Genomic DNA, 24,288 nt, shown 5'->3' with positions numbered 1-24,288 from the left:
TCCCTGGACATCGCATAGCCAACAGATTAATTAGACAACTGATCGTGGTGCTCTCTCTTACTGCTGGCCCACTGAGTTTTCTTTTTCTTTTTCACTTCTTGTAAGCCTCTAATTTCTGTCTTTACATTAATGGAGCTTACTTGGTGTGCCGACCCAGGGGAGGCAAAAATTAAGTCTCCTTTTTGCCTCCGGGGGGCTGCGGCTTATTCTGCAGCTAGTTTGCTTCATCCGTTTGGTGAGGGAAAACATTACACCAGGCAGCAGACTTTACAGATCCTGAAATTAAATAAATAAATAAAAAAGCTTACATTTCATTAGCGCTTTTGCATTGTATCGCACAATCTTACAGAGAAGGTTGCAATCTATAAATAAAAGCAAAGGGCGTTTTGCGAGAGCAGCCACTGTTTCATGTTCTTCTATTCAACGTCTGTCAACCCTCTCTGGACAAGGGTCCACGTTGGTTGCCTTGGAAACGAGCACAGGACTATTCTGAGCGCCCGGCAGTAAGGGAGAGAGGAAGCGAGTGTAGTAAAGGTAAGTCACTCAAGGACTATCTGGTCAACCTGATAAAGTGTGATGAAAATCAAAGGCCACGACTCAGCGTCGCCTGCGATTCTGGAGAGAAAGAAAGAGGGGAAAAAAGAGATTTCTCTTCTGAAAGCTCTGAAAAGAATTTAACACAATGGACCAAATATTGTGCTGCTCTCGGAGCATGTCTTATAAAGTGGAAGAATCGATAGAATAACTAGAGAATAGATTTACTTTCTCCTCCGATGTACGAACAGTGTAGTATGTTGCAAAAGATGATGCCCCATCTGATTGGGTCTTAGACATTTCTTTATATTTTTTACTTGAACACATTTTCACACACCCCCTCTGCACTATCTGTGCATTAATTACATGTGTCTGAAGTGCAAGCCACACTTGTTACACTAAACCGTTATGTATGAGTCCAGGTCTGGGGCTCCACGCTTTTTATTCATGTTCTTTGAGGAGACTGTCAGACATAATTAAGACAACATGCTTCTAACCAGTCTGTTTGGATAGCCTCTGCCTCCCAACCCCCCTCACACTTCACTCTGCCTGAATCTGCCGCTGCAAACGCACGTCAGTCCTTTGTATGTATCACAAAGCGCAGGGAAGCAGGCGAGTGTGTAACGGTGACTATATCTGGTTTAGTTTGAGCAAAGGCAACAGATGGCAGGAAAATACCCATTTTGTTCATCTCTAACATCTAATTGCGGTGTGGAAGTTTAAAGCAAGAACAGAGGCAGAAACAAAACATTCAGGTCTGCTCTTCAGATAAAAACAACCGTACAATTTCTTCATTCCTGCTATATTTACACTCATGTACATTTTGCAGGCAAAAAGCTGCTGTGAAGTCAGTGTTTGTTTTTCCTTCTTTTGCCCCTCTCCTCACTCTCCCCTTGTGATCCAAGGTGACAGGGCAGGACCGGGGTGGATAGGGCGAGCAAGCCTGTAGAGTAAGGGGCAGCGAGAGAACAGCCCGGACAACATGGATGGGAAACATAGGCCTGTTGGTGTTGTAGAGACACTCCAGAGGGCATAATTCAATCATAACCGTGATGAAGACAGAGAGACAGAGTTGCGGGATAAACTGGGAGAGTTGGAGGAAGAGGAGAGCGGATAGAGGCATGAGTAGAAAGAATCAGATTACCAGGCTCTTAAAGGGGAGGGGAGGATGACACTCATCCGACCTGATTTAAACGACAGAAGCGTAAGGAATGAAGTCCTCAGTTTGTCTGTACCCTGACCCTGCCAGGGAGCGATGAGTGTGAGAGAGGGGAGCAGAAGAATCGGTCATGCTTGGAGTGAGATGGTGCCTAATCGTCCAGAGGCCCGGACTGAGTAACTGTGACTGGGTGCATCCGCCGCTGAGCGAGCGGCAGGGACAATCTGAAAAGCTAAAAAGCCATAATCAGGTTTTTTACGCAAACGGGCGAGCAGGGTTTGCATGCGGGCTGCTTGGGGCTATGTGTGACGAGGCCATCATCCGCTAGTGGTCCACAGACATGACACAAGTCATTTCACCTCAGCTCCACTCTGCTCATGCACATTCACAGGATGGTAATCATGCCCTGCGCTCTCTGGCTGATGCTGTCTGTGTGAATGTAGCCCATCTGTGCAGCTGGTTGGCTGGCTTGATGGTTTTTAGTCTACCTATTGGAATATCTTTTTTCTTTCCCTTTTGCTCTCTATTCTAGTCGCTCTTTGCTTTTGGGCTGTCTATTTCTGTCTGTCTTCAACAATCAGGTGCTGTATTGGTGTCAAACACTGGTGAGAAACAACTTCATCCTTACAGTAAGAGCCTGTGTGATTATACCTGAAGGGCCCAGATAGTTTCCTTTCAGGTGTGCATGCAGTTTGTTCTTTTCCCTGAGTTTATGTCAGCATGAATGTGTGTATGTGTTTATGTGTGCGCATGTTTGTCCTAGACTATTGATCTGGCCAGCCTACAGCAGACATTAAATGAGAAGAGTGGAGGCTGATGCCGACAAGGAGAGAGATGGAAAGAGTGATGGATGGCAATAAAAGAAAGGGAGCTGTAGGCAAGCAGAGCACTTTTATCTTTTTGATGTTGCCATTTCGAAGTGTAAAACGTAGAGAATGCATTTAAAGATCTACCTAACAATGTAAAAACTGAATCTTTCTGCATTTTTTTATGCAGCTTTTTCAAGATGGTCCCTGCATGCCTCCAGTTCAGTTGCAACTGGTGCGAACCGCAAGACATGAAGCCAGATGTGGACGCCGAAGTGGACGTGGTACAAGTACACACACTCACCTGCAATAAATGTGCTCTTATAAATCAATTTTGCTCTACTATACAGACACAACCGGATTGAAGGAAGTGGCTCGGAAATATCAAAACAACCTTGGGGAGCTTGAGCTCACAGTGAACACTGTGTGCCTCCACTACGTGGGCTCTTTATATCTCTCCTATTCAATCAATGTGCTCCCCTCTCTTTCGTCCATTAATTTGGTCTCTCTCTCACTCTGTACGCATTATTTGTGCCATTGTACTGTTTGTCCTGTTCAGTGGGTATCATAAAGCAGTGGGGAAGACACACACACACACACGCACACCCACAAACTCGTGTGTAATGCAGTCAGAGCATTGGAAATGTCAAAATGTTACAGGCACGGTGGCTTCTTAACTAGTTCTACCCAATCGGGGGAGACAGCAAATGAACAGGTTCTCTTAGTCTGTCTTTATATAAGTCACACTATGATTACATGCCACACACATGCACAGAAATGTATATTCATACATGCACACTTCGGAAACATAAATGTAATGGCACATCCTTGCCAAGCATAGTAAAAGACATTCTTCGAGTGTACACAGTAACTCATGGACACACCCAAGTACTGTGTGTTCACATGCAAACAGAGACACGTGTGTCAGTTGTTGCCGCACATACATACAACTCACAGCACTCACAAGAGGTCAAGAGCACCATCTGTGCGTGTTCAATTCTTAATTAGATTCACAGCCACTGAATAATGCATTTGTGTAACCAAAATAGATTGGAGCTGGAGAATACCTGAAATTACATATTTCACACATTGTTCGACATCTTGGAAATCATTGTGTTTTTCTTTCCTACTTCCTGGTGTCGAGCCAATTAGTCAGTCTCATTAATTCAAGGGTCCTGAGGATATAAAGTGATACCCCACCCAAAATTTATTTTCACTATCTCTCTCTTGCTCTTTTAATGGTAGTCAAAAGTTTTGTAGTTGCCTCCTGGTTTCAGAACCGTAGTATGCTTACTTGCAGTTCTTTTCCACTGGAATGTGCAGCTTTAAACAGTCTGAATGCCAAATCCGACGATACAATTGCCATTATTAAAAAATATTGGTAAATACACAAATGAGCTTCTGAGGTATGGGTACAATAATTTGTCACAGTTTTGCCAGATTCCATTTTTTTCTTCTGCAAATTTGTGTTGTTGTTTTTTTGTGACAGTATTCATGTTTAATGTGTTAAATTAAAAACAAAAGGAAAACGTAGAACTAAAAAGTAAATAGTTTTTAAACATACTGAGTGCATATAAATAGTGACAAAATGCATTGTGGGGCAGGAGAGGTCAGAAAAGTTTATAAGGACTTTGTTTAAAGAGAAAACCTGAGTGTAATTTGAAAAAATTCGGGCTTATCACAGCTGCTCACTCCAGTGAATGAGATTACAGCCACGACTGAAAGTGTTGGCTGCAATTTTTCCTAATACTTGATTAGTTGTAATTCTCAAGAGTCTGACAGATGACATGGGATGACTAATGGCTTTAATACTTTTTGTGTCATGAACAAGTTCATTCATTGCCTCCAAAGCCACTGTGTAAGTACAGGTTATGTAAAAAACTATGTCAGCCTTGTACATCTGTTCCAACTACACAGACAACAATGCCGAGCTGTGCTGAAAACAGATATTGTACCGAGACTCAAAAAGGAGGAGCTTTGTAATGCCGATGCATCTCGTCGCTGTCAACGCTGACATGCTCATAAAACACAAGGCCTCATTTTACGTCAAACAGGAAATAGCCTGCACAATCCTGGGAACAAACAAGAGAGGACAGCGGTGCAGTTTGATTGGGCCATGAACGGTCGCTGTCGTTACAAAGCACCACTGTAAGCTCCATTGATTATCAAAGGGCTCTGAGCTCAGACGGGGAGTCTACTGATCTTTCCCAAGCTCAGACATGAAAAGCCCCCAGTGACAGCTCATAGCCTGGGCTAGATCACACCGCTGTGCCGGGGGGCGGGAGGCTTCTGCGGGGCCTGTTTTCCAACCACCTGCTCCACAGGCCGCGGTTGTGTTTTCTTGTTTTCCCTCTTAACGCTGCGCTCTGTCAGGGCGACAAGGATGTGCTTTCATGTGAGCTCAGGGCCGGCAACGACATCGGTGTGTGAGCGACACTTGGTAAAACAATGCAAGACAACCTTTTATTATGGCTATGCCTCATTACTTTTAACCAGTGTAATCGTATGTGCTGCTCCTCATGAATTATTCACAGGTGAGCTCTCGTCACAAAATGACAGGAGGAGATAGCGGAGCGCTTCAAATGAAAAAAACAAGCACAAAAATAGGAGAAGGCATATGCCAGAAACGTGATGCAGGGGTGCATTTCTTCATGCCTTCCATTAACTTATAAAGACTTTCATGCAGAGGCCACTGATTATGTATGTGAGCTTAGAACCCCGTAGGAAACGTACAGTCAGGGCTTTCGGCATATGGCTCACACATTGTGAGTTTGTTTTATCTGGGAGGTGAGAAATTTTAACTGAAGGAAACTAATTGAAATCAATGTTTTAGCACCTGTGTGTGTTTTTTTGTCATCATCAGTATTTGGCAGATGACAGGAAACATGAAAAGAAAGAGAGTCACTTTATCACCTGAGATGCTAATCTGGTCCACAGAGAGGTTTTCACTACAACTGAGGACTGTGTTGGTGCATATCAAAAAAAGTAAAAAAGAATAAAGTGTGCTTAAAACTAGGCAGCCCCTCTGTCCCTGATCCTTAGTCTGGCTTCTCCTCATATCATCTATTTGCTCACATTTTCCCCATTGTAAGTTCCTGTCTTGTGGTGACTAAATCCTCAGCGAAGAATGAAATAAACCGTCCGTTTATGAATCACTGTGATGTAGAAACCTAATCTGGAGGTTGACTAAACAGAAACCGAAATCTAAGAGCAGTTAAAGTTTTGGCTGAGTGGTTCACGCAGCTGTGTGGAGCAACATCAACACTGTGAGTCTATTCATAGACTCATATCTGACTCCGTGGCTCCCCTGAGAGTCTGCTGGTGCCGCCACACACCCCTGAGGTTCACAGCTTTATAAAACATCCATGATCAATTAGACACCAATTAAACAATGTGTTAATGAGCTGCCTAATGACCTAACAGCCATATTTCCTCTGTGAGATTTCTCTGCTCGAGCTCAGTCTGTCAACCTCATGGGCAAGACTGCAACCTGACTTTGTGTCTTGTTCTCTTGATCTCACCTCAGTTATTTTTTTATTGGGGACGTGGTCTGGTGCACAGACGTAGTCTTGGCTAGCTGGAAAGGAGTAGAACTGAGCTTTTCCAGATCAAACCAATCTGATGCAAAACTGTTGATAACAATCAAAGGCACCGGTATATCCTCGATTTCTGAAGCTGGTGTTACCATGGCAACCGCTTGATTCCTTCCATTGTCTATTAGTTGTTTAAAGTGTTTGTGTTGCTCAGTGGAACGGCTTGTAAAGGATCTGAGAAACACACTGTAGCCATTTTCTAGTGCCGCAGGAATAAAATATTGGCATTTGTTACATAATCTGTCCTACTTTGCTAAATTTGCTCCAGCATGACTTGTGATATAGTATTTTATAGCTCAGCATTAGTCGTTCCACTGACCAGCAGTGCCCACGTGGGTTAAAGCAGCCGGGGCACACACAAGTTTCTGACTCAGAGCTCAAATGTGTGAGAAAAATAAAATTAAAGGTGAGTTTCAAAACCTTTACTTCAACCCTGCTATTCTCTCGCTCCACTCCTCCACTTTCTGAGTCAACCGCCTGCTTTTCAAGGCATTTATCCACAGAATGCAGAGTGAATCACGACATTTATATCATTAGATTTTTTTTGCCAAACTTTGTTTCAAAAAGTTGAAAGATGCTAATGCTGTGTAAGGAGTGAGAAAAGAAAAAGGAGCTCAGAAGGAGATGACCCACTTAGTGTAATTATCGCTAACGAAGAGACGGGAGAGTTGCGAGCTGGGGAAAACACACAGGCCTAAATGCGTTAAATTAATCCAGATAACTCAATAGGCGATGATAAAACGCCACAATCAAGCCCCCTCTGGCTCTGGTGTTTGACTAATAGTGCACTGGGCTGTTTTATGCAAATAGTTTTCCATAACCTTCATCTTGTTCTCTGTGTCAGGAGGCGTGGTCATGGTCACTGCTGCTGCGTTGTGTTTGTCCACGGAAAATCGCACACTAGTACACGAGCACATTTACATGCACACATTAACACACGTACACACATGGATAAACACACCACTGTATATTGTCACCCTTGGACATTTCCCCAGCTTCATGTGAGATTCATACAATGCGTTCAACCATGGCTTCCCTCAGGGCGTATGCAAGTGCTGCGTCTGAGGTTCAGTAACAAGATCATTAAAATAATCAAATTATGATAAGAGAAAGTCAGTCGTGCTGAAACTAGTTGTTTTGAGTCCATCAGAGGCGACGCTGTTTGTGTGCGGAGCGGCGACCGAGGAGAGGGCATCATCAACATTAGCTGACAGCATGGGAAAAAGCCCGCGGTGGATCTGAGCAATAATAACATTACCAGCGCTTTCTCACAATAATAACATTGCAGGAATAAAAGAAAAGTTCCTGTATTTTTTTCTTTTTTTTGCAAGTTAAGTGTCCCACTTTTTAGCCTCAGAGCAAAACAATCCTCACTCATCGGATCGTGTCCTAATATCTTGTCAGAGAAGATGTCTGACTGGCTCACCTCCTGTTAGCAGGCTGCAAGTCTGTTTCTGGAGGCGATGCAAAGCAACATCTCCTCTAATTCACCGTCACAGAAACAGAGAGACAGAGAGAAGTACAAGTGCCTTCGGAATGGATGTGTGCACCTTTATCTCCAGTGCAAATATTTGTTTAATGAGAAAAACATTATTCCACCTTTAATTACAAATGTGTCTTTCCTTTCTGCTTACAAACATCTCCTTTGAGACGTCTTATTACAATTCCAGTTTAATCTGAAAAGGAATTAAGGCGGCAGTAATTAGTTTATAGAGGAGTCTAATTGTCTTACTGTGTTTTAAAAACATTGCTTCATCTCCTCGGGAACTTTGAAAGTAGGATCGTGTTTCCCCTTTACAACCCCCCACCCCCCGTTCAACTTCTCTCCTCTGCTGCAGCTGTACAACAAAACTATTAATTTAAACCAATAATCTCCAAGTCATTACCACTTATCAAAAGGGCTGCAAATTAATTATGTTAACAGCAAGAATTTCCATTAGATCTTTAAATGCGTACTCTTCATCAGTTCTGAGAACTCAGCAATTTGATTACAGTTGATTTCTTTCTATTTATTCAGGCAAGCGTTTCTTTTTTCCCCACTGTCCTTTTTGTCCGTCTCTCTTTTTTTTTCATTAATTGGATTATGATCAATGCGAGCTTTAATGTTATGGAAAACTTAACCGAAGCCTCTATCTACTGTGACACAGTTTTACGCTGGAAGATTAGAGAATGCCATATCTTCATTCGTCAAATATCAAACTGTCTTTCCTTAACGATGTTAGAATGAAACGTTGCTAATCACTGCTGACGAACGCACACTGCTGTTCTACAAAGATAATGAGTCTGCCAGAGTCAAGGGGAGAAACAAACAGCTGAGGAGAGAGGAGTGAGATGGAGAGAAGAGGAGGAGACGAAATGTGACAGATCAACAAAACACAGATACTACAAGTGCAACTACAGACTGACAACTCATGTGTAAAAAAGAAAAAAACTGAAACAACTGAAGGAGAAAAGACAGGGGCAGCACAGGAAATGAAGGAGAGGGAGATATGTAAAAGGGTGCGAGACGGGAGACCGTCACATTGTTTCAGGTTCGAGAGTTGACCTAAATGGAGCCGTGAGACAGAACGGGAGCGACAGAGTCAGAGACATTAGTGAGACACATGTCAACCACCATGGGATGTAAGGTGTGAAAGAGAGAAACAGAGTGAAGGAGGGTGAGAAAAGGAGGGAGCTGAATGAACAGGAGAGGGAGGGAGGCGAAAAGGATGAAGACAAAGTATGAACACAAGACAGCCAAGTGAACTGCCTCTGGTGTGTCCATTTCTGCAAACTTTTGTATCACGCTGAGAGTAAAATTGAGCATTTCCCACCTGAACCAGCACATTTAATTACACCTGCTTATCACTGCTTTTGTTTGCGGCTATTTGGTTGAAAAATCCATCCACTGATCCACCAGCCAAGAACTTTAAAAGCCAGATGATTTATACCTTCCACAATCCCACAACACACACACAGTGGATTTATAAACGTATCAAATGCACCTGTGTGCTGCAGCCTCCTCCTCTCCAGGACCCAAAATGTCACACAGACGCATAAACACACACACACACACACACACACACACACACACACACACACACACACACACACACACACACACACACACACACACACACACACACACACAGGTGCTGCTGGGTGGACCGTGGGGAAGAGGTGAGAGCGCTCTCGCTCCACTGAGTGGAAAACCTGATCTTCTTACCTCAGCAACTTCAGATGGAGCAACTCAGTGGAGAGACATCTGTGTGTGCTGCGAGAACCAGAGCAAGAGCCTCGCCAGCGGAGGAATAAACACGGAGACTAAAGGAGGAAGTGGGAGACGGGCAGACAGAGCTGGAGACACTGGGCCCTCGGCTGTTGTCATGGCAACATATTAGCGAGCCGTCGGGTAAACAGGTGTCTCCCTTTAACTTAATCAATCCAGCTAAGTGAGCTAATCAAAGCTTGTGATATGATCCACAGACCCGACAAGGAGTTGACGAAACCGCATGATGGCCCCCCCCACCCCCCACCAATGTTGACCTTTCGCCAGCCTGTCCGGTGCTCCGGCCCGTGTGGGGTCAAATGGATTTACGCAGCAGTCTGCCGTTCAATTGACTCACTGCTGAACCAGGAGAAGCTCCCCACCAGCTACTGCTGTTTGTGTATATGACCACCCACTATCATCATTAGCATCTGAGAGAGAAAGAGCACCGGTAGTGTGGATTATCACAGCCACGCGTGCTATTATCATAACAGTTACGATAGCTACGCCTTGTTGAATGGATAATCAGCAAGGTATTATGTGCTGGGATAATAGCACCATGTGAAAACTGGAGATGCACTCCCGGCTAACGTGCGTGCACAACCGTACCAATTATTATGAGCAGGGTTCATGCTGCATTTCGTTAAAGCTGTGTACCACCGCAGATCTGATTACGATAACAACAGTGTATCTTGTGATGATTATTATTAGGACCGTTGCAGCGATGATGAGGGTGTTATTTCCAGGCCTGAACTTACCTTTTTGTGTGTTCAACAGCTGCGTGTGTGCATGCGCGCATCAGTGTCAGCGTGAGTTAAAGAAAGCGAGCAAAGCGGTTGTAACAGAAAGTGGTCTCATCCGCTGCAAATCGTTTTATGTGTGAAAGAGACATCATCTGTCACATTTCACACAGAAGTAGCATTATCACTTCCACAATACAGTTTGTCCTGATTGGTGAATTATTTAGTTAAAGAAAATAGTGAGAGGAGAGATTATCCCACTTTGCAAACCGCATGAATCCCTGCTCCTGCATGACACATCTGCGTCTGTGGGACTAACGTTAGTAGCTGTCATTAGGAGAGACTTTGCGCTAATTATCTCATCACTGTCTGTCTCCTTGGAGTCACATCCTGCTAAAGCTAAGAAAGGAAACATTTCAAGTCTTCATCAGATTCAGTCTATCAAAAAGGTGCAGAGGTGTTTAATGATGACAAAAACATGATCGGGAACAAAAGTGGTTCGCAGGCGAAATCAAAGACTTGCTCTTTTACAATTAAATCTGCTGAAACGGGAGGTTTGCTCTGCTCCAGCGTTTCCCCATCTCATTTTAAGAGGGCAGCGTTTTTGTTGCCTTATATCCCCCCGCTGCTCTGGGCATGTACACATTATTAAGCTGCTCAGGCCTCTCACCAGCGTCGGGCCTCCACCCCTCGTTCCCCCCTCATCACTCTCCCACCCGGCTCCCCAGAGATAATCAGGGTATTACAAATGAAAAGTCAGAGCCATAAATCAGGACCCCCACCAACCTCACCACACCCCCACAGGTTCTTTCACGCCACTCCCCTCCCCACTTCCCTCACCCTCTCCCTCCCTTCCCGTCTTCATCTAACCTGAACAAACAGCGTCTCTGCTTCTTCCGCTGGTGCAAAAAAGACAGACTTTGCAAAAGAAAGAAAGGCAGAAGAACAGAAAGAGGGACGGATTGGGGGGTGTGAGTAATCTGGGATTTCCACTGTGTGACTTCAGCAGTTGGCCCATGTCATCTATCAAACTCACATCTGTGTCACAAACATTCCCGTGTGTGCGTGTGTGTGTTGCAATCCTACATGACTCAGATGCAGCTGGTCTGCTGAAGTAGATGTGCAGAGACAGCCGAGGGTGGAGAAATACAAAAAACAAACCAGTTTTGGGGAATCTAATCGCTTATTTTAAATTATACATCAGGATACTATGATTTTGGATTTCCATAGACAGATGAAGAGAAATTAGTGCATCACACAAATGATAAAATACTCCCCAGTTTGGTTTTTGTACAGCCACTTTAACAGCCGACGCTGTAAAAATCCTTCCAAAATGAAAAAGCCTTTCTTTCCTTCAGCACACCAGACAGAGGTTAATGAAAAGCTGATGTAGACTGGGTGAAGTCTTCAGACGTCCCTAATAACAGATGAAAAGTTGCTGCTGTTGTGTCAAACAGATGAGGACAGAGGCACTGACATGCAGTCTGATCCAGGTGTCAGTCTGTACAGTACAGCAACTAATAGCGAGAGGGAAGAAGAGGAGAAGAAAGGGAGAGATGGATAGAAGGAGGGAGGGATGTCTCCCCCCTCCCCAGCCTGTCAGTCAGTCACAGAGGGGGAGAACGACAGGCCACAATGGGGCCCTTCAACGCCTGGCTGAAAGTTGTAATTTAGCATGAAGAGCCATCGAGGGGCGAGCCTAAATATAGCTGCACATATACATTGTGTCTTGTAGAGAGAATAGCAATTAACAGCCAATTAAATGAATGACTGGGGTCAGCAGCAGCAGCAAACTAATGGTGGGTGTGCTGCTGCTACCGGATAATCCGAAGAGACAAAAAGAGAGGTTGGGGAGCGAGTAGGGGCAAATTTCTCGCCGTTTTCTCTTTTCTTTTGAGCAAGGCAGCATAATGAGATTTGAAGGGTTCCAATAATGCGTCACCTGTGGCTCACATACATTGTGTGAATGTGTAGAGACACTCACACATACAATAACTTCACTGTGTGCATGTCATCATGTGTGCATGCGGTCACACATTAACACGCACTTGTTCGTTAAGATGAGTGGGAGGAATATGTGTTCAAAGAGTGTGTTTGCCCAGAAGAAGTTGCTCTGATATGTTACGATGCACCCAGAGTACACAGCGCAGTCATTACGTCACTGTGTCGGTGTTTTACCAATCACTCCTGTCCACCCTTGATTGGCCGGTAGGTGACAGCTTTACTAAGTCACCGCAGTAGCCCAAGCACAACCGAACAAGTCCCCGTCTAATTGCCTTGCCTTTGAAAAGGCAACTCCTCGCTTCAAAAAACAAGGCGAGTCATTAACTCCGTTCTGGCAGCCATCCCACCTCCCCTCCTCACCCCCCCACTTCCCTCCCTCTCTCCCTCCCTCCACCCTTCTCCCTGCTGCAGCTGATAACACCTTGTTCAGAGCCAGTGATCAAGGCAGAATCATCTCCTTCTCACCCCCATCTTTTCTGCAACTCCACCTGCGTAATTGCCGCACCTAACCTTTTCAGTGCTGCCTCCGCTGGGAGTCAGCCAGCCAGCCCAATTGGGCTGCGGGTATTAATAGAATCTCATTTCATGCTTCCATCGGATAAAACAAAGGTTGGGTTTCACCGAGCAAGTTTGATCTTATTACTGCGACTGTTGGGAAGGTAACGGTGCGCTGTGCATTCAATAAGGTGTGTTTTTGTGTGTGCGCGTGTGAGGCGGCAGGGCCAGATCAGAGGAGGGGTTAGCCAACAAGGTGTATAATCGCGATAACAGCCCATCAACAGCTACTTCAGATTAAATGACAAAATACATAATTTGCCCCAAAGAATGGCATAGAATCGTTTTCTGATCTCTGCCTGTGCCTTCCTGTCATCCCAAAATATGAATCTGTTTCGACACCAAAATAACTGGGATAGTCGAGTCAAATTAATATCATTTATATCGGCCAAAATCACATATTACAAATTTGCCTCACGGGGTACAACATAAAAAGATATCCTCTGTCCCCAAACTAACCTTTCAATTGGAAAAACAAACAACGGAGCAGTCAAGCGGGGCAACCTTTTCAGTGGAATAGACATCGTATATGCAGGAAAGCAAACACAAGCAACTGACATGTCAAAATTACAACATGTAAGCTTTAAATTCTAAATGTTACAATTAGGAAAACATGACAGTTTGGGTTAAAACGACTTCTTTACAATACTGATTACAATTATAAGAAAAACAAATGTACTTGTTGCTAATGGGAAATCAACCACCACCTCCCATGTAAAAGTCTGATGTTTTTTTGTCCCATCCATGTACCCCAACCTCCTCCTAATACTGTCACCTGACCTCCCCTTTCTGCCACTATAATCAGTATCGCTGTTGGGTTTTATTGGCTGAACATATGTTGTTTTTTGGCCTTTGCTGAAATGACAGATGCTGCCGTTTTTCAGTGCATATATGTTTTGCCGTCATGTTACTAAACTCACTCAGTTGTGGTTTTGGCCGCACAGCGACATGTGGAGCAGCAGTGAGTCCTTCAGTGTAACTGTCACCTTCATTACACTTCCTGGGTAAAACACACATGTTCTTCTATTGTCTAATTTTGTCCTTTGCCCTTTGTGGTTTTGTTATCCATCCTGCATTGCCACAGTGGTGGAAAATGCATCTGTACAGTTGTTTTATGGTAAGATGGACCCGTGGTGAGGTTTCTGACCTTTCGGTGCTGCCGTTAAATGAAACTCATTAGTGGCTAAATACTCAATGAAGCATCCTCTGAGTTAACATATTCTTCAGCTTTTTGTCAGTGGAGCCTCTTCATGTTGACTTCCTTTAATTAAGCCCCAAATTAGAGGCTGATTGTCCAGTTTGTAATGGTGCCACAGAAAGCTGTTCCGGCTCATAAATCATGTATGATTTTTCAAAGATCATGGCATTATAAATTAAGTTTAAAGGGGAATTGTTGCCCTAGAGGGATTTTCAGGTTACATGGCATGTTTTTTGTTTTGTTTTTTTAACTTTCTGGACATACAGTGAATCTTAATATACAACTGTGCCAGCTGCTGCAGTGGTGAATGGCACAGAGCACGATGCTGTTTAAGGACTCTCAAGAGTTTAATATGAGGCTGTTTAAATGTCCTTTATTCAAAGTACAGCCTTTTGACAAGTTGCATTTTAATAGTATTGTGCTACTATTTAGAGATCGGCGCAAGGCTCAACACGCAAACACACTGATATGAGCTGCTTGTGGATGAGGTGCATCTTGGGAAATCTCTTTAATGAACGAACACAGTATAGAGAGAGCAAGCTTTCTGCTTAACAGTCACATCACTAACATACTGAGGAACGCATGGCCACATCGGCATTTAAAATGTTGGCCTTTTATCATTAGTCTCTCTGTCTCCCTCTGTCTTTCTCTCTGCTTTGTCTTCTTGTTTCTTGATGCTTTGTATCTTTTAGTTCTGCAACCAAGGCTGTAGCAGACACTTTGCAGGCTGTTTTTCTAGCCTTAATAATGCATAGATGTTGTGGGTGATGTGGCAAAGGCATCTTTGTTCAGGGAATCCCTGGTGTGACACAAATTGATGGAGATCTATGAGAATCCAGCTTGTTATGAGGGAACCAGGGCCATTTATGAGGTGGGTGCGGGCGGGGAGGGGTGCAAGGGGGCAGTTAGACGGCAGAGGAGAGGGAGGGGCACAGCAGGTCACCGAAGACCAGCCACCGACTCTCATTTAAAAAACGATCGAGAATGACAAAGGTTTGCTTTCATCCAGGGTTGGGGAAAGGAACAGAGTAGCAATCATTATACAACATACGCATACACACACACACACACACACACACACACACACACACACACACACACACACACACACACACACACACACACACACACACACACACACACACACACACACACACACACACACACACATTCACACAGTTCAGTGAGTCTGCTACCCTCAGCTCAAACCACAGTAAATTAAAAGTCTGACCAGAAAAAGCATTTATGTGCAATATGTGCAATAAGGAGGTGTGTGGGTGGGTGGGCTGCTGTCTTAATTGGGAATTAATGAGGGGGACAGAGTGAGGTAGGAAGTGGGGGCTGGGAGGAGGTGAGGAGGGAGAGAGAGGGAGTAAGAGAGCGAGAGGGAGACGGAGGAGGGGATTACCTTGCAACAGTATGGTGAGTGGGAGGGATTCTCCTGCCTGTCCTGCTCTCTGGTGGACTGATGGGACAGGGATCTCCCTGGAAACAGCTGCCACACCCTTCCTGTGAGCACACATGCACAAGACCTTTGCACAAGTAAAACTGTAAAAGACAGCAATACCAAATCCCAAAGTCTCAAACAGGCGGCGCAGTAAATTTGCCACCTGAAAAGCGTGGCTGTGTTGTGGACCAACCTTCAAGTGTCTATGCAATAAAATCGCTTTTTCCTCTGAGTTGTGGGGATTTATTTGCGGCACTGCTGCAAGTCTGCAGGGACTGCTCCACTTTCACCCATAATCTCTCATTTTCATACGCATCAGAATACATTAATGAGAAATGAGACCCTGCCATATACTTCATGGTGCAGGCCTTTCAGAGAATACTAAATATAGTAGTTTTTCTTTCTGTCTGTCTCACTATCCTTTCTTCTTTCTTTCTCTTTCTTCATCTGTTTCCACAGCATCTCCGCTGGTTCCTTTCTCTCATCTATATTTATGTACTCCATATTGAAAAGTTCTTCTGCGTTCAGAGCGAAGCTGTGCGTGGCTCCTCACTGCAATTACTGATTAATTACAGGGAATTAAAGCAATTAGAACTGCTGAGATATACAATTAACGAACACACGCTTCATGACGCCACACACAGGCTGTGCAATCACTAGATTGCAATGCAAATACCTCTTCCTTTTAATCTCTCACACAGTTTTTCTTTCATTTTCTCATTCTTCTCTGCAGCTCTTCGCCACCATATACTCCACAAATACACAAACACACACACACACACACACACACACACACACAGGAGGGTGGGGGCCAGTTTTGCAGTTCATTAGATAGTATTTAATTTGAAAATACCTCTGTGTTGAGGGAGATGTGAGACCCCCTGAGGGATGAAAACTAATGCAGGAGTGGGCAATGAAGAAGGGATTCCTCCATCTGTCCCCCTCAGTCCCACGAAGTGGAGAAAGCAGACACCAGTAGCTTGTCAGCAACAAGGGAAAAGAGGGAGAACTGATCTTTGTGCTGGCATTTGAGCTGACCTTGTAAATATATAACAGCAACAGCCTTGTTTTAACATATACACATACTGTATTTCTTATTAAGCATTAATTTAAAAGAAACTCATGATAAGAAAATGTTTTCATTTATCATAAAACCTGAAGTCTGAACAGTGTCATCTGCTGTAATATGAGGCAGGTGCATTTAAGTGTCCCCAGATCACAAACACAAGATCTTTTCCAGGAGTTTTTTTTTTAAATTTAATTTTATATATTTATTGAACTGTTTACCTTTTGTTGTAAGTGGTGTAAGTCATGCCAGGATAAAATAATGGAGCTGAAATGATTTTTTTTTAAAAAGCAACAGATTAGTTTGACATTTTCAGAAAATTGCCAACTCGCTTTCTTCCTGCTTAAAAGATTGACACCTCTGTCATGTCTGAATGCTAATCTACAGCCAGCACTGCACAAAGACTGGAAACCTGGAAACGTACGGTGGCCCTGAAAACCCGACGTGCTGCATTTTAAGAGAACGTGCAAATAGAAAAGACACAAGCAAATTTAGAAAACATCTTCACCAATTGAGTAACACATTCCCATCATTTAAAAACTTGAAATCTTCAAAGTGCTATTAGGCTGATTATTCACTTGTTTTATAAGTTGCATTTAACAGCATCCTGCTGTGATGCAGCCAACAAATCAGCAGTTTCATCGAAGTGTCATTGGATGACGAGCCATCCTGCTGGTAACGTCAACGCTATAACAGCTTCTATTCTGGCATGATTTGAAGACCAAGCATATATTTTTTTAAACTGATTTAACAAAAAAATAGATTCACCCATAAAGGTGTCATAGTGGCTCAGGTGCTTCACACTGCTCGATTCCCAGCCTGTATGGGTTTCCTCATGATGCTGCTTCCCTCCCACACTTCAGGAAGCATCATTAGGTAAGAGTCTGAATGTGAATATGACTGTGAGAGGGAGCGTTTGTCTGTGTGATGGCCCTGCGACTGACTGACTGGTGATCTTTTCAGAATCCCCGGTGACTGTGAAAAGGATTGAGTGGGTAGAGACTATAAATGATTTTTTGACTTTCTCACCCGGTTTGGCGGAAATGTGATTGTGCAAGTGTTTCTGAGGCCGTGGTTAGCGTGAATCACCAAGACTTGGTGCTGCTGAATCTGATTTCCATCGTCTGTTCTGTCGGGTTACAACAGATAATTTCCAACACAGAGACAAATGCTTGCAGATGCACATGAGCACCTAAAAAACAGAGCATACAGTACTATCGGCACGATCCATTGAACATAAACTATACTGTTACTGTGCAGTGAATAAAAATTTACCTGCATGAAAAAATGCTGTTGTGAAGCATCCCAAAATAACCCCCTGTCAAGCTACTAGTTTATCAGTATAATCGGAAATAGGCTAAAGTATACCCCAGGGTAAATTATAACCTAAGTCAGACTACACCTGCCTAGTCCAGAATGGTCCATTGCTTGTGTTCTCCATAAATAATTCTGTATTTAATGTGTCCAGAGTTTCTTTCCAACATATATTTTTAAAAAGAACATGCAGCACAAAAGAACAACATCGAACCACAATTATTATTATTATTATTATGGCTATTCCATAGTCAGGAGTATCACTTTTTGGGTGGTAAAATAACTGGTAAACCACATCAAGACTATTCTCAACATGATGCTTTACACTGTTTTACTACTAGACATAACGACAGTTGTACAGCGGAAATTTTTTAAAATCCATCTACAATTTACTGAGATAATGCAAATTTTGTACTGTGAAAATTATTACATTTTGCCTTCATTATATTTCTGAATTTATCATAATTTCAATAGCAGAATATGTTATGAAAATGTAAAAATTCTGTAACTGTTAAAACACACAAAATATCATTTTTCCCCCCAGATATAAGTTCATGTGATGCTCACACATGGCATACTTTTCTTAAAATTCAGTATTTCCAAAATGTTGCATTTGTTGTATTGGAGTGTGTAAAACAGTATGTTGAGTGAAGACATGCAGAAAACATCAAGGCATTGCTTTTCTGGCAGTCAGTATTCTGCATGACATCATTTTTAATTGTCTTCTCGTGCCCATACTAACAGAGTAGCCATTTTTATCAGCTGATATACAGATATGTAGCAAGTACATTACTTGAGTAAAATTTTCATTATTATTAATCATTAGAATTGCAGTTATGCAAAAAAAGTGTTTTTTTTAAATTTTATATACTATATTAGATCAAAACAATTGACTTTGCATGTTTGCCTGTAATATATTCATTAGAAAAGCTTTCTTTTATCACTGTGCGTTAGAATATGAAGAATCTAAATCATTATTTTCAAAACTGGACCCAATAGAGACTTGTACATTTACATGTGAATGACATTTGTTTGGTGTCAGAACCCATCAAGATTTCCAATAATATTGTGCTTGTAAAACTGTGACTCCCTAAAACCAAAATGAGAAAATGCAACCAAAATATTTGATAAATATTATTTTTTTACCTCATTTTTGACCCCAGGTGACACACAGATGACCCTGATTGTGAAATAGGCAGTTTAACGCATAATATGAACATTTAATTTATTTCTTATGCCAAAAATATTTGGGTAACGAACCTGCTGCACACCTCCTTTTTGAGGGGGGAAAGGCAAATTCAGCTGAGTTAGATTGAACTGAGGAAAATATTCCATCTTGTATGATAACCTGTACTTTGTAGTCTGCACTTGTTTGGTTTGCTGGGGCATTTAAGTGGTTAAAACTGCATATTGTAGGGAGCAAGACTATGTGAGGAGTGCTTGAAATAAATGAAAAACATAAACCTGTTTCCTTGAATATTTTGTGTGCCTGAGAGTGGGGTATAACCTGGCCTTCGATGGTTAAAAGCCTAAATATTACCCCAGGGTATAAACTGGAGAAAGCCAGAATATAAACAGGACATTAAAGCAAACTAGTCTACTTTAACCCTAACCCAGTTTGGATTGGGAGTATTTTTTGGCCTCTTGCAGTAATAGACAGAAATGCTGGCCCAGTGTGTCACAAATACAAAGATTCCCAATATAATAATAATAATAATAATAATAATATCAATAATAATAATAATCACACCCCTCCCCATTCCATGTTCACATGTTCTATACAGGCGGAATAAGGGCACAACATTCACAGCTTGAACAGGCTGTATAAAAGAAGGCATTTGACAGTCTAAAGACAAAAAGAGAGATTTGCAGCTTGGGGGACTCATTCTCCCCTCTCTGTTGAGTTTCCACAACAATAACATACTTTCACACACAGCGACGCATAATTTGAAAAGCGGAGAGGTTGAAGGGAAAACAATTTGTGTAAACAGGAGATGGAAAAAAAGCAGTAAAACAAATAAAACTTGAAGAGTGGAGATTGATAGGTGACAGGGTGCTCCTCTACTCCTCTGTCTCTCTCTCTCTGGCACTTCGAGTGTGATGCCCTGAGGCGATGCCCACGGATACATTCTCCTTTTTTCCCCCAACCTCTTTGCCTTTATTTAACAAAAAAAAGCACACTATCTCCATGACTCATATGAACTTTGAGCTCTCGCTTAAAAACTTTTCTCACCTGCACAAATACATCCAGTGCATCTACACCTCTCCAAACCATGCATTGAGATAAACCTTTCTAATTGCCCTTCCACAGCAAACCTTCGCTCTCTCAGAGCTTATATAAAAGCTGAAATATTCATATACATACATATCTTTTCTCTTTATTTTTTGCCCAGTTTCAAAAAGGGAACATTTTTCTGCACTTTAGGTTGTGCTATATTTATGAGGAGAGCAGGAAGTGTCCCCACGGCAACACAGTGACTCATCCCAGGGTCCTGCGGCAGCAAAGAAACGAACCTCAGACCACACGGTTGCACTTTATGCAACACACATATGCAAACAGACAAAGTATTATGGTCAGTGAGAGAGGGTCAGTGTTCTTAGAAAGAGGAAGGAGAAGACGAAAGAAGTGAAATTTTCAGTGACATTTTTGGCTTGGTATTCAATTTGGACGTATAATGTAGGAGTGGCCATTATGTCTATTTCAGTTCTTTCCAGTGGACTAAAATATGAGAGAAGTAAAATGAAAACAATCAGCTAATGAGTTCCAGTTTGTATGCTATTGATAAAATTTCCACATGTCTCACAGAGATGCTTTTAGTAATGAGAGTCTAACACAGTGGTGCAACCTCACAGTGACAGTACCAATAGGCAGCTGCAGTGTTTACCATTGTCACCATGTTAGCATGCTAGCATCTTGTTCTTGTCCATCTGTTAATGCAGTTCAGACTTGTGCTGTCACTAACTCTAAGCCAGTTTTGAAGAGTGACCTTAGTGCAAGCACTACAGACATAAAGCCGGCACATAGGAGTTAAGAAGTGCATGTTGGGCAATTTGTCTAATTACTATCATTATGTCAATAGGGATGGAATCATATGCTTTATATTGCCTTTGTAGGTAATATATAATATGTGTGTGCGTGTGTGTACGTGCGTGCGTGTGTGTTTATGTATACACATACACGTCTCCCCTTGCAAGATTAAAGATTGACTATCTGTTTCGAACTCTACCTGGGCAACGACTTGCCATTTTTTTCGGAGGTGAAAATGAATACTTAATGTGAAAATATTGAAACACACTGAACATTGTGCAATATAGCTTCAGTACAACAGAGTTTGGTTTGGTGGAATCCTACTGTTCATGTACTCCCACAACTTTTATGTATTTTTTATGCATACATTTTATACATTTACAAGGCAGGGGAATAACTTCACCTTCTTCCTTAATAGTGTGTCAGTTCAGGTGGTCAGGATTACTACACAGATGTGGAAATGAATGTAAATTTAGAATAATTTCTAGATCTTGACAAGTTTTTTTGAAGACATACTAAAATGTTATATCGTTCAGTTCCAGATACCTGTGACTGAATGTTTTGTGCCTTTGTAGATACACTGTGATCTGTAAGTTGCAAGTGTAAATGATAAACTGAGGCATAATATTGTTAAAATGGCCCACTTGGCATCAGTTTGGGTTGTATATGGGCCCCTGAACTAAAATGAGTTTGACACCCCTGCAGTAGGCTTTATACAAAAGATGGATGTAACCTCTCAGTTTGAAACGCAGAAGTGACTTTAACCTGCATTCTCTGTAACAGCCAGCAGGGGATGACGTCTCTGATTGCAAAAAAGGAGCTGCATTGTATGAAAAGTCTGTGAGAAAATGACAGAACTTCTTGATTGATTTGTTACCTCAGTAAACATTTTCCTGATGAGTTCCATTTCTCCTTCGATGTAGGGTGGTGCTCATTTTGTAAATTATGGTGCCATTCAGAGTAAAATACATGATGTGAGAGGGCATGTTTTATGATGAGGCTACCTTAGGCTAACAGGCGGCTAACATATCGGTGTCGGTTCTCAGGTAGATTTGTCTAACGTCTTACTAGGTTTTAAAATATGGCAATGCCCAAATGCCAAACTTGAGGCTTCAAAACAGTGGTCCACTAACCAAAGCACTGATTGAACATCTTTTGTGTTCAGTCAGTGCTTTCCCTGCTGACTTGCTTGACAGCAGTTCAGTTCCTATGTTCAGACGTTTTCACTCTGCCGGGTTCAGGACCAACAGAGACGTGTGCCGACCCTTTGCTTCAGACTTTTCTGTTTGTCTTGTGGATTTTGTAGGAGCGTAAGCAGTGGGCTTCTATTAATATACTGAAGCACAGGCTGTTCAGTTATAATACGTGTGGTGATTAGAGGCACCCTGCCTGGAGGGACGCTTCCTCTCTCCCAACCCAGGTGACACAAATGATGGGGAGACAGTGTTTATACTTGGCTTCTCCGCCAGCCTCAATCTGCCCTCCTTGCATGCCTCATTTCAGCACTTCCACATGGCTACGTTGATACACAAGCAGTTTCAGATGCTGGTCATATGTTATTCAAGGCACCCCACCTGGGTTGGGGTTGCTTCTCTCTCTCTGTCAGGTGTGAATAAATGAAAGGAGCTGCCTGATGCTCTTTCTTCCCTGGCCTCTTATCCTCACATCTTCTCCGCTACAAACTCCCACTTGCTGTGCGTTCACCATGCTGGGTAATACACAGTTACACCTGTATTTCTTGGAGAGCCACCACGCATAGGAGGTGGAGGGCTGCCCCCATCGCATATTCTACTGCACTACAACTCCTATGCCAGCCTGTGCCCACTCCTAGTGATGGAGTGAGTCTATCATTAACGTGGTGTTTACACCGCTACCATTTACATTATTATCCTCCACCTTCACTCCACCAACTGTGGCTGGTGCACCGGGGCGCACAGCCGGGTTTCTGGTGATAATATATTAAAGATCATTAAAGCTGACTTTTTTCATACTGTTCAGAGGATGGATATGCTGCTGATTGCTAAGACAGAGCTATGCCAGTCTCCCATTCCTTTTGGCTCATTCATGCGCAGTCACTTCCCATGCCACTGACAGCGCCGGAGAGTGCTGCTCTGGATGCTGCTTCATCTCATTTTGCACTCTCATTAGAGTTTTTTTAACCCTGTATTTTCTTCCATTGAAGAGTGGCACCAGCAAAGTGTGTCTACTATCTCTTTCTTCACTTCACTACCTCAACCGTGGTACAAAACAGCACTTCACCTTCTTCTTAACCATGAGGAGGTGATATTTTCTTCCATTATGCTGCCAATTTCCTTAATTCTGGCACATCCTTCATACCTCTCTAATTCCACTTTAGTGTCACAGTGAAAATTAAAAAACAAGCCACCATAACAAAATGTTCCCTGTAATGAGGCACACAGAGTTTATGCTTCTCAAGAAGTCAGGATACAAGCAGCCTAAACTGGACCTGCTCAAGTGTTTGAGAAATATGCTGATAATTGGCATTGATGAGTCACATGCATGTCTCCATATCGAGACACTAAGTTTGCCTCATTCATCTCTCATTATGAAGAGCTTCTCCAGCTAAGTCAATCATTTCTGTCATGTTCTGCCTGGATTTATGCGCTACAATACATATTTGTCAGTTGAATGCATAGCAACTTTACTGTCTGTGACAGCCAGCAGAAACAGCCCATAGTGTCACATTGTTTTCTGTTTCTCTCTGTGATGTGCAGATGCGTCGCAGAATGAAGATGGAGCATCTGCTACCCAGAAAGATGGCACCAGCAGAACCTGGTGCCAGGTGGTGCACAAGCCTGCCCTGGATGGCGACAACTTCCATTGAATCCCGAAGCCCAGGGATTATCCCAGATGTGCTCATGTCACTGATTCATGCAGCGGTTTCCATGTCATCTCACTCCATCCTGGAAGAGGGCTTCAGGGCTGAGAGGGAGGAGTTCATGGTTACACTAAGACAGATAAACTTCCTCCACCTTCAGTGTTTGCGGCATACTTCAGGCATGTGGCTTTGTTCACTGAAAGAGTACACGTTTTTGAACCCTTCTACAACTGCAGGATAAGGGAAAGTTTCCAAACAAAAGACACTGTGATCATCTCTAGGTTCAGGGATTTTTACCTGGGAGAGGAAAAGCTCTTTTGCTGGATGTCTTTGTTTCCCACTGACTGTGGGCCAAGAGTGTTCCTGTGATTTCTTTGACATGTGCAGTCAGTCTACTGTAAATGCCCTGAGACTGAATTAACCTTCCTGTACCTTCAACAATAAAAGTATATCTATCCATAGAGCCTTTTCCTTGAGTCTAGTCATCAGTTAAACAAACCCCAATTCTTCTCTCAGCTTCTCAGCAAACCCCTGTGAAATTCACATTGACCACATGACATACACTACCAGTCAAAACTTTTAGAACACCCCAATTTTTCCTGTGTTTTTATTGGAAATTATGCATGTAAATGGTTCATTGTACTCTGAAATGAAGGCATAGAACAAATAAATAAATGAAGTTAAAAAAAATCTATTTAGAATTTAAAATATATTCGAAACTTTTGACTCATCGAAGTAACCACCTTTGGCAGATATAA

At 42.7% G+C, this 24,288-nt stretch overlaps 1 long non-coding RNA gene across 1 annotated transcript; it reads left to right on the top strand.

Annotated features, from left to right (window-relative positions):
* LOC127535924 (uncharacterized) lies at nt 1–23,987 on the top strand. The gene is made up of 3 exons (XR_007944855.1): nt 1–534; nt 2,690–2,783; nt 23,427–23,987. It is a non-coding gene; the product is annotated as an uncharacterized LOC127535924 (long non-coding RNA).
* The last annotated feature ends 301 nt before the right edge of the window (nt 23,988–24,288 follow it).

This window comes from Acanthochromis polyacanthus, chromosome 10 (genome assembly GCF_021347895.1).
Source record: "Acanthochromis polyacanthus isolate Apoly-LR-REF ecotype Palm Island chromosome 10, KAUST_Apoly_ChrSc, whole genome shotgun sequence".
Taxonomy (NCBI): Eukaryota; Metazoa; Chordata; class Actinopteri; family Pomacentridae; genus Acanthochromis; species Acanthochromis polyacanthus.
The sequence above is the reverse complement of the archived record's forward strand: the minus strand, read 5'-3'. Positions and strand labels throughout refer to the sequence as shown.